The sequence below is a fragment of the Felis catus genome, chromosome B2, assembly GCF_018350175.1.
Source record: "Felis catus isolate Fca126 chromosome B2, F.catus_Fca126_mat1.0, whole genome shotgun sequence".
Taxonomy (NCBI): domain Eukaryota; kingdom Metazoa; phylum Chordata; class Mammalia; order Carnivora; family Felidae; genus Felis; species Felis catus.
Window position 1 is genome coordinate 95,884,690 of NC_058372.1, and position 14,067 is coordinate 95,898,756.

Here is a 14,067-nt window from a genome sequence, read left to right on the forward strand (position 1 = left end):
GCGCAATATATATGAATTAACTATTTTAAAAATAAATCAAATAATTATAAAAACCCAAACCTAAGATGTATAAAAGTATTGCATCTCCCCTATGTAGCTTCCACCCTTGTCTTAAACTTATTTCAATTTTTTTATGTAAGAGCTGCAAAAGGTCTGTGGGCAGTGATTTTAGGCTTCAGTGCAGGAACTCTTGTCTAGAAGGTTAAAATTCAGTAAGCTGTTCCATAAGCGTTTAGTAAGCAATGAGGACCTATCAATGCACTCAGTAGGTACTTGTTCAGATGGAATTTCTATTATTTAAAGAAGACTTTTTATAAAGGGGGAGCACAGGGGCGCCTGGGTGGCTCAGTCGGTTAGGCGTCCGACTTCAGCTCAGGTCATGATCTTATGGCTTGTGAGTTTGAGCCCCGTGTTGGGCCCTGTGCTGACAGCTCAGAGCCTGGAGCCTGCTTTGGGTTCTGTGTCTCCCTCTCTCTCTGCCCTCCCCCGCTCATGCTCTGTCTCTCTCTCTCAAAAATAAACAAAGATAAAAAAATTTTTATGGGCCCAGCACGCTTCCGCTGCGCAACTCTGCTCTCCAGATAAAAATTGTTTGAAATAAATAAATAATAAATAGAGAGAGCACTTTGAATTATAGCAAAAGTGAAGAGCCAAAGTAGTCTGCAGTCATTCCACCATGTAAAAATACAAATGAGCTAAATGATGAGGAGCGGAATGAGTTCAGAGCATCCTAAATAAAACCATGCTTTATAGAGTGGAGCTACAATCTTCCAACGCCCTCCCCTGCACTCTGGCACGGATGCCACTGTATGCAACTACCGCTGTACCTCCTACCCTCCTCCACCTACCCAAACACTTCTGTCTCGCTCTAAAGTGTCGACACTTACACCCAGCAATCTTTAACACAAATGATACATCATTTGCCGCTAGGAATGGAATTGTCTAATCCCACCATTTGCTGTCTGACAGTTCAGACAGTTCAGATCTTTCAAAAGACAGAGTGAATTTTTCTGGGTATTGACATGATGTTCTTCGAGCCCGAAGAAATTATTCTAGAACAAGTTTATCTGTCGAAGACTACCCTAGAAAACCACAGGCAGAAAAAAAATTCAGCCGTAGAACATAGTTTATCATTTAACAATTTCTTTTTATCGGCAGTTGTTTTAAAATTCAAGACAATCAATTGAAACTAAGTAAATCTATTTATAATTAAATTTATTGTCCAATACTTATATACAGATTTCATTGGTAAAACAAAGCCCCTCTGAGCCTCAATTACCTCATCCGTTAAATGGGGACAAGAATATCTACTCTATTAACACTGGATGATTACTGCAAGAACTAAAGATGTAAAAGTAATCTGAAAAATGTCAAACAATTTTTCAGGGCACCTGGGTGGCTCAGTTGGTTATGTGTCTGACTGTTGGTTTCAGCTCAGGTCATGATCTCACAGTTTGTGAGATTGAGCCCTGCATCGGACTCTGAATGGAGCCTGCTTGAAATTCTCTCTCTCCCTCTCTCTCTCTGCCCCTCCCCTATTCATGCTCTCTCTCTCTCTCAAAATAAACAAACATTAAAAAAAAAAGAAAGATGTCAAACAACTTTAAATTGCCCATTATCTTTCTTTGTTAAGAGGTGACCAGGGGCACCTGGGTGGCTCAGTCAGTTAGGCGTCCGACTTCAGCTCGGGTCATGATCTCATGGTTTGTGGTGGGTTCAAGCCCTGCATCAGGCTCGTGCTGGCAGCTCGGAGCCTGGAGCCTGCTTCAGATTCTGTGTGTGTGTCTCTCTCTCTGTCTCTGCCCCTCCTCAACTTGCGGTCTGTCTCTCTCAAAAATAAACGTTTAAAAAAATTTTTAAGAAAGAAGAAAGAGGTGACCAATCCTTTCCAAATATATCAGATTTAATCTGTTCTGTCTTCACTGCTACTAAGTTTGCCCAGTGTCTACCTCTGAATTGGTGATTTAGTTTTCTGTCCAGCAAAATGAAAATCTAAAGATTAGACACAAAAAGGCCTTTATCATTAGAAAAATATTGAAAATTTTTTTAGAAATATACCATTACCTATCCTGGTGGGTAGACAGCACAGCATCTTTAACAAGAGAAGATGGAAATACCTGAGTAAATTAGGCAACTTGTGCAAGCCTATTTCATAGATTTTTTTTGTCTTATTTTTTAAATAAAATTTGAGGTCTAATCTGTTGGCCTCCTACCATGCAAAGAGAGGATTTTCTCTTTTGCATTCCTCAATCTCACACATACACAAAACCACACGCGTTCCTTTTCTCAATTATAGCACAATTTTTAGTTACATCAAAAGTGATATAACTTCACGTGATTACCAGACAGCTGCAGAAGTTGCTGTGGTGAGACACCTTCTTCAGGATGGAAGGATTTAGCCCCCAGCTGCTGGAAGTGCTATTCGCAGACACCTTTCCACTGGCAGCCTGCTTTGGAAGTGGTTCAACTTCTGAGAGTTGCCTTACGACCCCTTCCCTGAGCAGCTGTCGTTCAATGACTGTTCAACATGGTGGCAAAAGGCCCTCCTTGCAGCTTGGGACAATTCTCAAGGGCCAGCCCAGCTTTAGAGCTCCCTATGGGGTTTTTGTCACGGCCAGATTCTCCCTCTGTGCAATCCTGCTTCCTCTCTTTTCTTCCTTCCCACAGGTATGGATCCCAAAAGTTCTCCCCCATAAGGCTTCTGCCTGCCAATCTCTGTTTCAGGGTCGCCTTCCGAGGAACCAAACCTGCCACAGTTGATACCAGAAATGGTCTGAGAAAGCAGATGCCAAGAGGAGATTCTGGAGAGGGGTCACCTGCCATCTGGTTGGCAGAGCCCCATTGTTGGTGGGAGGGGGGGCCCACACAGCACAAGGTAACAATGCAGCTGTTCACCATTCACTGGTGGTGGCAAATGTACCAGCTTGTGTGCTGTATCGGGCATTTGAGCAACATGGCAAAAACAGCAACTAAAAGGACAATAAAGGTGGCCATTACTAAACTCAGATCATGCTTTGGAGAAAGATAATGAGAGAGAGTGACTGACGGACTTTAAAAAGTGTGAGAGCGTGAAAGCAAAAAGGCCTCCTTGGTAGCATATAAAGAATCTCTCTTCTGCAGCAGAGAAAACCAAGGACCAAGCTCAGGATTTAATTACAGGGTAGCAGATCTCCAAAACAGTTAAGTTCTCAGATTCGGCAGGTGTGCTATGCCAAGGTCAGGGACCTGGTTGAGAAAGGACAGTAGGATGGGGACATCTGCTTTGAAAAAGCTACAGAACTGGTCCATCCCTCCCCATCACGGGCGAGTACTCCCTCTTCTTGAAGACAACACAAGAAGACCATTCCCGTAAGAAACAGCATGCACCCCAATGTCAGATCTGCCCCAATGCTTTTAGCTGGCCACTAGGCCAATAACCAGCTTGAAGTCAAAACATAACTCAGCTTGAGGAGGAAAGCAGCTACACACCAAAGGAGTGGCGGGACTGAGCCAACAGGAACCGGCAGGAGCTAGGAGAAAATCCGTGGGACAGCACTCAGGGGGTGTTGAATCAAAGCAGGCAATACATTACATTGGATAAGAAGTGTTTATTTGGAGTACTGTCCTGGAATATAGGATTCAACACTCTGACAAGAACGCCACGAGATGGTGTAGGCATGATGACAGGATGGTCCCAACAAGCAAGGAGAAAGCAACGGCCCCATTAAGTGAGGTTGAAATGCCAGCATTGCCCTGCAGATGGTGGAAGAGGGGGTAAAAGGCCTCAGAAAAGTGGGCATTCTAGGGTGGACATACTATATGAAGCCAAATGACTGTGCTCCATGGGAAGATCCAGGGGATACATGATTGACCAAGGCAATAAGGCATGTGCTAGGGAGCTCCAAGAGTTCAGTGGTAGCTCTCCTCTGGACATCAGGGATTAAGCTCTGTCTTTCCACGCCTGGGCTCAGTGACAGCAATGAGAATGATAGGACAACTCACCCCTTTCCTCCATCACTCCCCCAACTTCCCATCCCCTGCAAGAGGCCAGTTGGTAGGACTTGGCCATCAGTCAGATGGATGTAATTATTGTAATGAATGGTAGGTTTGCAGTGGCCTGACCTACACAGAGTTATGGAGATGGTTAATAAATGTAGTGTTCCTAGAGGCAAAGACCTGAGTAGGTAAAAAACAAAAACAAAAAAGCTACTAGGTAACCTCACAAACAAAAGCTATTAGTTAACTTTACAAACAAAAGAAATCAAGGATGGAGGGTGAAGGCATTTATCCCAGTCAAGCCAGGATGCCCTGCCCATCTTCCAGGACTGAGCCAGTTTTGGGACCCAGAACCCATCAATTGAAAGAGGCTAGGTGGCCAGGAAGACACAAATATTCACAGTAATGATTAACTGGTCCTTCCCCAGAGGGGTCCATGGCCATTTACTTGGGTAAGTGTCCACTGGGGAAAGGGGACGATCCAAACATCACGAAGACTGTTGGACACAGGGTCCAGGTTGACATTGATACCCAGAGCCCTGGAATATCATCATGGTACCCTGTTACAGTAGGGCCAGGGCCAGTGTCACAGACATGTGTGTGACCTGTGCAGTCACACAGGATTTTACATTTAAAAAGTTCTAACTGTGGGGAAAACAAATAACCCAACAGGTTCTAATTGTGATTGCTTTAATTCTTGGTTTAATGCCTGGGTGGTACCCTTTTAAAATTATTAATAATTTTTTGAACAAGGGGTCTTTTCTTTCAGTTTGTGCTGGGTTGGCCTGTGTGGGGATATAGGAGGGTCCTGATACTAAATAAAGTTCTGGCTCCAGTGTGGCTTACAGTGTATCTTTTGAACCTGTAGACCCACCTGTAGTATTTTCCTGGTCTCCCAATATACACTTGGGATAGATATTCCCAGGAATTGACACAATCCCACACCGCCTCTTTGGTCTGTGGGGTAAGAGCTATGAGCTATCCTAGTGAAGATGGCCAAATGGAAGGAGCTCTGAATGTGCCACTCTGCCCCCCCCCACACACACACACAACCACACACACACACACACAGCCAAGATAGTAAATCAAAAACGATATCGCATCACAGGGGGTCTAGCAGAAATTAGTGCCACTCTGAAAAACTTAAAAGAATGCAGGGGTAGTAAGTGGACCTCACAATATTTCCATTTAATTCACCAGTCTGTCTCTTGCAAAAAAATAGAAACATAATTTTAAGGGAAACAGTGGACAATGTAAACAAGAAGTGCCCCTAATTACAGCTACTGCACCAGATGTAGTATCTTTGCTAGACCCCATTTGAATGTCGCCAACTGTCCAAACAATCTCTCTTTTTCTTTTAGGGCCTAGACTCCCCATGGAACCATATACTGAATTTATATGACCATCTAAAACACGCCTGCATCAAGTCTTTCTTGCATCAAGAGGACAGGCCTTCCATTTTGCAGGATGATCGTCACCCTGGGTGTGTCCAATGTTTCCCCATGACCAGGCTTGCTACATGCATAGAGACAGACTTACACATACTCTGAAAAGGATGCTGTGCTCTTTCTTGGCGCCTTACATCAGACTTAGGATACCAACTCATTCTATTACTGGTGATAGTAACCCTGGTCACCTGTCATTTGGTGTCTGCCAGTTTTCTTCACCGTAAAGTCGCCAGTTCCCTCTCTGTATTTGACTGGTGTTTCGTGCAGGGATATTCTGAGTATGCCAATCCTGCTCCGCTGCCAGCCTTAGCATTCACTGATGACCTCCTCTGTATCAGCTACCACTAACTGGGTGGCCAACTGGTGATTATCTGTTTCTGTTGTTCCCTCTACAATTATTAGCCGATATTCTACTGGAAGGAAGAGCTTTCCCTTCTCCTTCTTTTGCCTCTATCAGTATGGATTCATGGATTGCTATTTTTTAAGTTAATTTATTTCTGAGAGAGAGAGAAAGCATGAGCAAGGGAGGGGCAGAGAGGGAGGGAAAAGAATCCCAAGGAGGCTCTGCACTGACAGCACAGAGCCCAATGTGGGGCTCAAACTCACAAACCGTGAGATCATGACCTGAGACAAAGTCTGATGCTTAACCGACTCAGCCACCCAGGTGCCCCTATGGATTCCTATTTTAACTGAGGGTCATAATCCTATACTTTTATTACTTTTATGCTCAAACTGCCCCCAACTGGGCTAGAAGACACCCATTCAAGCTGGCTCCTGTTTTCTTTTCCAAGACCTCAGCATGCTTTAAGCATTTCTTTATTTTCTGGCACAAGAGGATGTTGTTCTGCATCTAGCCCAGTGGAGAATGGTATTTAGAAACCAAGATCTGGAAAGGGAAGCTTCACATATGATGTTTTTGAAGCTTTTATGTGCTCCTCACAATATTACTGTTTTCTCCAAGTCCCTTCTTTCCTCTTCTTCTTCTTTTTTTTTCTTTCACACTGAAGTTTTCTTAAAATGCCTAGCTTTTCTTGGCTGGCTGTTTCATGTGAACAGGGCACTGAAAACCTATGAGTAGAAACGATGGGAGTGGGGGCTGGGGGTAGGTAACTGACCAGGAGACTTTAGAGTTTAGGGTGGTCTGACCAGATCCATTTACTAATCTGAATAACAACAGATTTTTCTTTTCTTTTTTTGGCTTCATTAGTTTTTCATCAGAAGAATGCTCCAGTCTCCTACCTGGAAAATACATACCTGGACGCCAGTGTTCTTTGAACTGAGTTGAGAAAGGAGCTAGAATTGCACTGGCTTTATTAGGTTTACACACAATACCCACATTCAGTATGGAACCTTCATCTTCAGCTGTGCCTGATGTCCCAAGCCTGGAGTCTCCCCAGACTCAGCCTCTTCAAAGAAGGAATCTCTAGCAGAAAGGATATAGAGTGGCTAATCTACCTCTTACACAGATTGTCAGCCAATCCTGTTTTCTGCCTGCTGCCGCTAGACCCCCAAGTCTTTTGGAGGTTCTCTGGCCAGAATGAGCCTGCTTTTGGACCCTCCCTAGAGACACTTTTACATTTTTCTCACTCTCTAAGTCAGTGGTTCTCAACAGTGGCAATTTTGTCCCTGGGGGCATTTGACAATAAGTAGAAACATTTTTGGTTTTCACAACTGGGGAGGGGCTATTACTAGAATCTAGTGGATAGAGGCCAGGAGTGCTGCTAAATATCCTACAACGCACAGGACAGCCCCCCACAACAAAATATTAGTTGGCCCCAAAGGTCAACGGTACTGAGGCTGAAAAACCCTGTCCTAAATCGTTTAGTACAAATGCTGCCAGCTTCTAGTTTTTGACGCTACTTCATTTTTTCGTTCATTCTTTTTGTTTTTGTGGTTTTTATGTTTTTATGATTTTTATGTGGAGTTGTTTCCAGCAGGAGTGATAAACATAATTGCTTAATTGAAACATTTAACCAGAAATCACTTGGTGGAACTTGAATTTATATTTGTTGAAAATATTTCAATTTCTGTCTCAAGTGTTGACATAGATGAATGTTTTTGAAGCTTTGAATGTTTTTGAAGTGTTAGGTAGAATGTGTCAACCAAAGAGTGAAACAGAATGTGCATGGATTCAGCTAGGAATGGACTTTGGGTCTCATGGAACATTCCATACAGTTGTTCTGAAGGTAAGTTGTTGTTTGCCTTTTTAATAGAGAAATGAACAAAAGCTGCTGTCAACCATAATGACACATTATCAGTTGAAATATATAAATACTTTTTAATCTTCACAGAGGTTGACCAGAATTTTTGTAAAGGACATTTAGCATTCCCTGACACCTCATACATTATTAAACTTACAGTGCTTGGGTGCCTGGGTGGCTCAGTTGGTTAAGTGTCTCTTTATTTTGCTCAGGTCATGATTCCAAAGTTGTGGGATGGAGCCCTGTGTCGGGCTCCCTGCCGAGCGTGGAGCCTGCTTAAGATGCTCTCGCTCTCTCTCTCTCTCTCTCTCTCTTTCTGTCTCTCTCACTCTCGCTCTCACATTCCCTCTCCCCCATTTTTGCACACTCTTGCCCTAAAATAAAAATAAACAAATAAATAAAATAACTTTAAATAAATAAACAAACAAACTTACAATGCTTTTCTAGGAGCTATTGACATTTGTCAGCAGTAGCTCTGGTCAGTAGAGTTTGCTTACACTGAAGCTGGATTCCATACGACTAACTGCATTTACTCTGTATCTTAAGACGAGCCCAGAAAGCCAGCAGTGAAGACAATTTTCAGGAACTAAGTCGCAGGATACAGGATGGAGATTCCAGTTTGTCCTCAGAGAGTGTTCCCACAACAGGGATGAACCCACTATTCTCTAAAAGTTCTGTGTCAACAGAAGCTTTGGGGCATATTAAGGTATTTTTGCCTTTTCTTCCATATCTCCTTTAAAGGTATCTCATCTGCATGAAGTTCCTGACCCATTAATAAGCCCATTTATTTATCCACATAGTCTCAAAACTGATTTTGCAGAGTCTAATTAGAAGTTGCTCTGGACTAGAAAACAGCTTTAAAAAACACATAGATTTATCATTGTTACTTTTCCAGTGGACTTTGGGAAATTAATACATTCCTATAAGGAAAAAAAATCAAGTTAAGTAAAAAACTCAAACAATGTGGTAACAAGAATGAATTTTGCACACCTCTGTGAGGTAAGCTTCATGAGTTTTCATAGAATTAAATGTATAAAATATAAGTTAAAGTGAGTTAAGGAGCAGTTTGTAAATTTGTTCTCTAAAATATTTTTTTAACGATAATTTAAGCTTTTTCTTATTTTTAGTTAAGTGTTTTTAAAGACTTAATCAAAATTGCCCTTTTTAAAAGTTAAGTTTGGGGTTGACAATCATACACACAATCCCCTGACATTTCTGGATGTGTCCTTTTCCATGGTTCTCAAAAACACAAGATAAATATTTCAGTAAGTAAACCTTGATAAATTTGTATACTCAATAGTAAATAATTGCTTCGGTTGTGCAAATAATTCCATTTGCTATTATTTGAAAAGAGAGGGATTATGTGGCCTGAAAAGGAATTGTAAGACTCAGTCATCATAGTGTTCATTATAGATAAATGATTCTAAAATAAATTATTTTAGTAGTTCTTGACATACAAGTGAAGGCAAAATCTGTATCATTTCTCTCTGATGCCATTTTCCACTCTCATACAGGAAGAAAGTGAAAACAACAGCATTTCAAATCAAGGACATTGGTTGGCTAAGACGTGATCAGTCTTCAAACTATCAGGAGACATCTCCCTTTTGAAAAATGAACAAGTGTAGCTGTAACCTGGAAGTGAAATCTAGAGCCGCCATACTGCAACCACACCAAAATTCCATCTTTCCAGGGTTATGCCAAAGTCATCCCTCTCAGTGAGTCCCATCTGAGACACATCATTAAATTCTAATCTACGGCATCATCGAAGAGCAAAGCCTGTCTTCCGGTTTCTGCATGTCAGGAAGAGGAGACTTTCTGCCGAACGTCGTCCTGGGAGGGAACTCATGAGCAGCAAAGCCATGGCAGTAGGTTAGCAGCGTCACATGACAACTTGCTGTAGTCTCTCCTACATTCACGGCTTTGACTTCTAAGACCACACAAGACACCTCTCAAGACAAAAGACGAGAAGTGTTACGCATCCCAAGACTTGTGGAGAAACTGTAGCTAGCAAGCTGATTCCTTGCCCTACAGGCGAATTAAAATACTGTAATGAGACCCCCCATGGGATTTCCACAGAGGTAAACCTACAGGACTTCTGCAAAGACTGTTAGTAATTCAGTCACTGCTTTCTTGCACTGTCCCCCCACCCCCCATCCAATGAGTCTGCAATCTAATTTCTTTTGCTGTAACAAACAGAACAAGGCAAGAGTCAAATGATCTCAAGGGAAACAGAGGCAAAGCAGGTAGGGCCAAGCCCCCCTGGTATGTCATCCATATTCACACGTGCCTCTTGGAGCTCCCTGCACAATCCCCTTACCTGTTTATAGCCTATTCGTATTTCAGTAATCCCAGGAACTAGAAGAAAGAGTGGGTGAGGGGGAGAAAGGATGTCATTATTCATCCAACACACAGTATGTAGCAAACCCCTGTAGGGGAAGCAAAACTTTTCCTCCATCCTCTTACAGACTCCAGTCTCTTACAGGCCTGAGTATTAAGTTGATACAGGGCAGAGTAAAAGGAGAAAAAGCATACAACTTAATATTTTTACATGGACATAGGAGCCTTCACAAGAAAGCGAGGACCCCAAAAGCAATTAGCCTAAGTGTGTATGTACTAGGTGAACAAAAAGTAGTTGTGAAAAAGTAACTAAAATGTATGGAGGGGCTAGAGGAAGATAAGGGTTATTTTAACAAGGTCTGTTTTGAACAGATTTCTCTCAGCCTCTCCTTCCCATCTCTGGTGATAAGAATGTTTCTTTCCTCCTGGTATAGGGAGTACATTCATGTTTTTAGGAAGAGAAGGAGAGGTTGGAATATCCTTTTCACATATGTTGTTTTTCAAGTGCCCTTACCTCAAAATAATCCTTACGCCAAGGTGGTATATTTTAGGGTAGCGCACCCTGGTACTCTTCACCTCCACCAGCATATAAGGTGCTGTGGACTGAACTGTGTCCCCTCCCCACCCCCCTCCTTGAATCCAACTGTATTTGGAGATAGCGTCATTTAATTAAGGCTAAATGACATCATGTGGGCGAACCCTAGTCCATATGATTGGTGTCCTCATAAAAAGGGAGAGATACCAGGCAAGCATACACAGAGCGACAACAATGTGAGGACACGGCAAGAAGGCAGTCACCCACAAGCCCAGGAGAGATGCCACAGAAGGACCCAACCTTGCCAGCCCCCTGATCTTGGACTTCCAGCCTCCAGCACTGTGAGAGAAGACATTTCTGTTGTTTAAGCAACTCAGTCTGTGGTATTTTGTTATGGCAGCCCCAGCAGATTAATATACAAGGCAAAAGAATATCACATAAAACATTTCCCTGAAGAACGATCCAGGCTTTCCCCTTGATAAATCCCTTTAGTTCAGCAATCTTACAAAGCCCAACAAGATATATCTAGAGAAGTTGAGTAACTGCTGAATGATTAAACTTAGAGCCTGACTATTTACAATCAATGCTGTCTTCCAAAAGGTTACATCTTAAAGGTTGGTGTCCGATACATGTGTGTTCTCCCTCCTGGTTCTCTGATAATACTCTCCTGAGTCATTCTGCAGCTCCCTAATTGGTTTCTGCTTTCCAAGTGCCAGTTTTCTGATGAAAGCTGTTTACAGCCTCACCACTTTGGGCAGGGGAGGGGGAGGGAGGGAAATGGACAGTTGACACAAGCTGTTTCTAAGAAACTCATCTCTTGTTTTCCCTTGATACAGCCTGTGATGGAAGCAGAGTCCAAAGGGACAAACTTAGGAAACAAAATAGAAAATTCCAAGCTGGGTGTGATTCCTTGCAGGGTGGTATTCATGCATCATTCAGCAGCTATGGTTTGAGTTCCTACTCTGCACCGTGTTCTGTGCCAAGCACTGAGGGCTGTTCCAAGAATGAATTAACATTCTCGTTAAGTGTGATGTCTTAATTAATGAACCCTGAGACTAATGCTGCTTTCAAGTGAAGTTGTGTACATTTCTTAACAATCTTACCTTCTGAAGGTACCCTAGAGAACACTGGAGATAGGAATGAAGAAAGGGGAAGGGGGCTCTAATCTCCAGAGACCTATGCAGCAGGTGCAGGGTGAAGAGGCAGAGGCGGTGGCAGATGGGGGCTAAGGAAGAGGCAGCCTCTGTGAATGGAAGGGGCCCTGACATTCCCTCAGCTATAACCTCAAGGCCGGCCCCAGCTCCCTACAAACACTGATGCCTCTGCCATGGGAGAATGCCTTGCTGTTCACGGGCTCCACTAGCCCTCTAAGGGAAGAGAGGTATCCAGAAGGAAGGCCTGAGCTCTCCATTTCTGGGGCAGGAGAGGGAAACACTGGTGTAAAAATTGCAAGCCCCACCTGAGCAACCACGGTGAAGGCCTTAGCAGTCGCCCTACACTAACCTCAGACTTTCCTTGTAGCAACCCGCCCCACCCCCACCTATGGGGACAGAAAGCAGATCCCCCAAACAATACCCAGGGTCAACCAAACCAAAAACTGGTTCTTTGGGAAATTTTCCAGATCTACCCGCATGGAAAATAATCAGCTCACAGAAAATTAAAGGTTTTTACTGCTTCAGGAAACAGAAATAGATGGAAAAATTGAGAGGAAAAAATGCTAATAGTAAGTGATGAAGAGTGACCATGGAAATAAACTTATCAGAGGTCTGACTCAGAGCCTTTGTCACTGTTGGGTTCTGCTAGTGTGCATGCCGGTTTGAAAGCTTGATACAAGTTCAATGGATTTGACCTGGAGTGGGAAGAAAGACATGAATCAAATTCCCCAAAGATGACAGCTTCCAGGGATCCTTGTGGGGTGGAGGGCTGTCCTGTTACTTTCTAGTTTGAACCTTTGAACCCTGAATCTCTTGGCAGTCCCTTTCATCTGTGGTCCCAGTGAACCAAGCTTCCCGATATTCATGCCCTCTTAAATCCTCTCCCCTTGAAGCTGGGCTGGTCCTGTGACTGCCTGGACTGATAAAATATGATGGAAATGACATTCTGGGACTTCTGAGCCCAGGCACGAAGAAAGTCTGGAAGCTTCTGCTTTTGCATTTCAGGGAAGCTGGCCACACTGTAAGGAGTCTGACTACTTTGAGACCTTCGTGATGAGAGGAAGCCCAGGCTAACCACGTGAAGAAGCCACATCAAAAGAGGATGCCTGGCCAGCCCCACCTGATGTGTCAGGCACATAAGCAGAGAGGCCATCTTGGATGGTCCAGCCAGTAGATGTGGAGCAGTGATGGGCTGCTTCTGCCAAGCCCTGCCCAAATTGCAGAACTGTGAGTAAATAAATAATTGTTGTTGTTTAAACCACTAAGTTTTGGGGGTGGTTTGTTACAGTCACTGATGAAAACCAAACCATCTCTCTTCACCAAGTCATTTCAGTCAGTTCCTTTAGGACCTAGGCCAAGTCATCTTCTCTGGAAACTTACAGGACAAATTCAATGCAGGGTTTAAGTCCTCTTATTTTGGAACTTGATATAGTGTTTAGATTATACAGTCCTATGCCTGCTTTTGGTCAGTTTTATAAGTTAGTTTCTCCTGAAAATTAATAATGATAATGGCTAATGTTGGGCATCATGAACCAGGCACTACGGTTGGGAATAATATTGTCCCCATTTTACAGATGAAGAAACTGAGACACAAAGAAGTTAAATCACTTGCCCAAAGGTGGTCTTGTAAAAGTATACTTCCAGATTTGCTTGTCATTTTATAGCTCTGGTGATGTGCACTCTGAGCTTCAACTGCTGTAAAGGAAGCTGGTGTGGAGAGAATAGTGTTGCGCCTACATTCTAGGCAAGAGGAAGGAAGAACAGTAGGACAGTAAACTAAGAGACACAGAAACTGTGGTACATGGCATTACACCAACACAGTCTTATAGACTTGGGGATACTGACTGGGCCAGTTTTGTGGTATGTGGGTTTGTGGTGTGTTTAAGAGAAAAATAAGCCATGAAACCATCGAAGAAAAAATAAAAACATTGTGGATGTTTCCCAAACCCAGTTGAATGAGGGGTGATTCTATTTGGATTGGGATGCACATGAGCTGGACTGCTGTTTTTCACTTTTGTTTCTGTAACAAGCTTTCTCTCATTTGAACTAACTTGGATGGGTTTCTGTCCTCCGTAATGAGAAGGTCTCTGGCTGAGACCCCCTCCAAAAAACCACATCTAGATGACCAAAGGAGATGGCCATAAAATAAGACATCTGAAAATATTATTTATTGGCGATGCGATTTTCTACTCAGTGAAACATAGGTTTCCTGACGATTTTCTATTAGGAGAGAAATGCAAGACCATTCCAGGAAACGAAGTTCTCAGGAAGTAATTTGGTTATAAACATATTTCCTTAATAAGATACAATTTGATTCTAACTCTCATTACCTTTGGACAAGAACAGTAAGACACTGGTTATTTGGTAAACAATTCATGAAGCTTTCTCAAATGTTCACAGCCCAGTAGGGTACACAG

At 42.9% G+C, this 14,067-nt stretch overlaps 1 long non-coding RNA gene across 1 annotated transcript; it reads left to right on the plus strand.

Annotated features, from left to right (window-relative positions):
• The first annotated feature begins 1,811 nt into the window (after nt 1-1,811).
• LOC123385497 lies at nt 1,812-12,915 on the plus strand. The gene is made up of 4 exons (XR_006598137.1): nt 1,812-5,458; nt 6,631-7,609; nt 8,171-8,330; nt 9,139-12,915. It is a non-coding gene; the product is annotated as an uncharacterized LOC123385497 (long non-coding RNA).
• The last annotated feature ends 1,152 nt before the right edge of the window (nt 12,916-14,067 follow it).